This window comes from Musa acuminata, chromosome BXJ3-4 (assembly GCF_036884655.1).
Source record: "Musa acuminata AAA Group cultivar baxijiao chromosome BXJ3-4, Cavendish_Baxijiao_AAA, whole genome shotgun sequence".
NCBI lineage: Eukaryota > Viridiplantae > Streptophyta > Magnoliopsida > Zingiberales > Musaceae > Musa > Musa acuminata.
The window spans coordinates 17,723,746-17,727,906 of record NC_088352.1 but is presented as its reverse complement, the minus strand read 5'-3'; positions in this window follow the sequence as shown (position 1 = coordinate 17,727,906).

Here is a 4,161-nt window from a genome sequence, read left to right as displayed (position 1 = left end):
CGAAGGGTCTTTGAACTTGTGAAGAGCTCCTCTACTGGATAGATAAGAGAATTGGAGTACTCGGTTTCTCCCATTCTCTTAAGGGTTGAGAAGGCAAAGGTTACTTGACTTCGCCCGCCTCCTCCAAGTTGTATTCTATGCATCGAGCTGGTTACTAGCCTTCGCTTTCTCTTTGCTCACACTTCTAAAGCACTTGAAGTGTTTGCATTCCTTACGTTGAGTTAATTACTATGATTCACCTTCTCAATGCCATCGAACTTCTGGAATGTAAGAAGTTTTCACCCCAAGTTGGAGTAATTCTCTCATAGGTTTAGTCGCCACTGGGATTGTACCGTCTTCTCCATCAACCCTGCCGCCTACTCCACTAAGTAGCAAAGGTATAGCACCGCGTACTACCTACTTCGTTCCTTGGTTATGCACTCTTGCATGACCCGAAGTCCTTCACTTTCGGTTATCTTGATGAGAAGCTCATTGACACCGGTCTTACAAAGTTCCTCGGCCTCTACCCTTCAGCCTTGTCTCAGTACTTGGAGATTGCCTCTGCATACTTCACCTCCTCGGCCTCTTTCATGACCAAGCGCTCTCCCTCCATGAGAGCAAGGGATCAATGACTTTAACGGAAGTCCCGCCTCTGCGGTACCACGGCACTGCCATGCCCATGGCCCTACTATCCGTCACCTCGCATCTGCATCCCTTTTCTTCACGATCAGTAGATATGTCTCCATGGCACTCCTCTGAGTCCACCTCCATTCTAACTGATGCTTGATTTTGGGTAGCTAAGTCCCTCTGGACTCGTCGTCGCTTCCTCGCCCCTTTCGACCCCCTGCTTCAACACCTCTATGTTCTCCAAGCAGTTTGTTTGGTCGATGGAAAGATAGACTGCAACTCCTATGCATGGCCTCTGCCATCACGTTGTAGGGTTTGCACTGATTCTGTTCTCCTTAGCTTCCTTGGTAGGAATGTTCACTTACTCAACCTTGTCCTCTGACTTGCCGGGCTCCCTTAAGCGAATATGAGCTCTGGAGCAGTCCAACTATCCAACTGCTTTGATCATACCTCTGTATGATCAAGTCCCTCCAATGGGACTCACTTGTACTTGCATTCGAACTTCTCCTTTGGTGGAACCTAGCCCCCATATGCTGATGACCAAGGTTTTCATCTGATGTAAAATTCGATGCACGCATAGAAGACCCGCCTCTACGGTACCATGGCCTTCACTCCTTGAATCCATAGGCCTTCTTGCCATCGTGTTGTTCACCGAAGTGGAGCTTCCAGTAGCTCCCGATCATACCTCCATATGATCTAGTCCCTCACGAGACTAGATTGTGTGTATCGCATTGCCACGAACTATTCAGTTTTGGGTCCTTCCTCCACAAAATTTGCTCATTGACTCTTATTTCACTTAGTTGTCACATCCAAGTAGGTTTGCATTACTTCCGCTTTCGATTGGTATTTCATTGGGAAATGAAGCGGATAATCTACTCTTAGTAGCACTTATCACCGTTGGTGAGGATTTGATAACTATTGTCTTCCATTAGCTTCGAAGGGTCTTTGAACTTCTGCAAAGCTCCTCTACTGGATAGATAAGAGAATTGGGGTACTCGGTATCGCCAATTCTCTTAAGGGTTGAGAAGGCAAAGGTTACTTGACTTCGCCCGCCTCCTCCAGGTTGTACTCCATGCATCGAGTTGGTTACTAGCCTTCGCCTGCTCTTTGCTCACACTTCTGAAGCACTTGAAGTGTTTGCACTCCTTGCGTTGAGTTAGTTACTGTGATTCACCTTCTCAATGCCATCGAACTTCTGGAATGCAGGAAGTTTTCACCCCAACTTGGAGTAATTCTCTCATAGGTTTGGTCACCTTTGGGATTGTACCGTCTTCTCCATCAACCCTGCCGCCTATGCCACTAAGTAGCAAAGGTACAGCATTGCATACTGCCTGCTTCGTTCCTTGGTTATGCACTCTTGCATGACCCGAAGTCCTTCACTTTCGGCTATCTTGATGAGAAGCTCATTGACACCGGTTTTACAAAGTTCCTCGGCCTATGCCCTTTAGCCTTGTCTTGGTACCTGGAGATTGCCTCTACATGCTCCATCTCCTCGACCCCTTTCACGACCAAGCGCTCTCCCTCCATGAGAGCAAGGGATCAATGACTTTCACGGAAGTCCCGCCTCTGCGGTACCATGGCGCTGCCATGCCCATGGCCCTACTATCCGTCGCCTCGCATCTGCATCCCTTTTCTTCACGATCAGTAGATATGTCTCTATAGCACTCCTCTAAGTCCACCTCCATTCTAACTGATGCTTGATTTTGGGTGGCTAAGTCCCTCTGGACTCGTCGTCGCTTCCTCGCCCCTTTCGACCCCCTGCTTCAACACCTCTGTGTTCTCCAAGCAATCTATTTGGTCGATGGAAAGACAAACTGCAACTCCTATGCATGGCCTTTGCCATCACGTTGTAGGGTTTGCACCGATTCTGTTCTCCTTAGCTTCCTTGGTAGGAACGTTCGCTTACTCGACCTTGTCCTCTGACTTGCCGGGCTCCCTTAAGCGAATATGAGCTATGGAGGAGTCCAACTCTCCAACTGCTTTGATCATACCTCTATATGATCAAGTCCCTACCATGGGACTCATTGGTACTTGCATTCGAACTTTTCCTTTGGTGGAACCCAGCCCCCATATGTTGATGACCAAGGTTTTCACTTGATGCAAAATTCGATGAACGCATGGAAGACCAGCCTTTGCGGTACCATGGCCTTCACTCCTTGAATCCATAGCCCTTCTTGTCGTCGTGTTGTTCACCGAAGTGGAGCTTCCAGTAGCTCCCGATCATACCTCCATATGATCTCGTCCCTCACGGGACTAGATTGTGTCTATCGCATTGCCACGAACTATTCCACTAGGATCCGCTACACCATGTCGCCTCCTGGTGACATCTCTATTGCATTCGGATCCTTGTGAGATGAACTCGAATTGTGAACCCTATATGTGTGGCCTCTAGCAATACATCGTAGGGTCTCTTCCACCTTCGATTTTGTTCGCTCCTTTGGCAATCGACCTTCATCCACCCACTTTTGGGTCACACATAGATGAAGCACCGCTCTAGGACAGTCCGTCGCCTAGTAGCTCCCGACGTCCCCCAACTTCGCTGCAATCCCGACCATTTCCCATGCATCATCCTAGTAGAGTACTTGTGTCTATGTTAATTAAAGGGACTAAAAAGTAGTAAAAAATTTGACAAGTAAGTGTTGTTGAATCTCGGATTTTGATGATGAAGTCAATTGTCATTTGTTATCTAATCTATGTGTTGAGATAAGTGTGCAGGATTAACTACGATGAGAGTAAGACAAGCAGCAGGTGTTGCGCCGGAGTCAAGATCATGATCACGTTGGGAGTTCGAGAGTTCGACGGAAGTTCGGACGGTCGTCGGAGGTTCAGCGAGAACAGATCCGAGAAGTCCAGAAACTTGCCAAGCGAAGCTCGTCGGAACTCGCCAAGTGGATCGTCGCAAAGTCCAGGAGTTTGCCGGAAGTCCGCAGGAGCATCACCGAGGGTTCATCAGATGATCGACGGATGTTCGCCGGAAACTCGCCGGAAGAAGCGATTGACGTACCGAAGCAAAAGCTGCAGAAATTGTCTTAGATTTAATCGTAGTTAGCACGGTGATTAAGTTAGAAATGGGAGGTGATCCCATTAGCTTAATCCTAGGGCAATTGGGCCCCTGAAGAACTCAAGTTGGGTCGAATGGTTCAACCCATTCGAACCCAAGTAGCTGTGGGAGGTGCAACCGCCCAGGCAGGGAGGTAGCACCGCCCAGGCTAAGTCTCTCAGCGAGACTGGGCGGTGCAACCGCTCCAGCCAGGCGGTGCAACCGCCCAGGGCTCAGTCTCCAAGCGAGACTGGGCGGTGCAACCTCCTCTGTCAAGAGGTAGCACCGCCAGAGCTCAAGTTCCGAGCTCTGCCAAGCGGTGCAACCGCTCCAGCCAGGCGGTGCAACCGCCCAGGGCTCATTCTCCAAGCGAGACTGGGCGGTGCAACCTCCTCTGTCAAGAGGTAGCACCGCCAGAGCTCAAGTTCCGAGCTCTGCCAAGAGGTGCAACCATCGAGCTCGGTCTTCGAGCTCTGGCAGAGAGGTGCAACCTCTTTGGACAGGTGATGCATCGC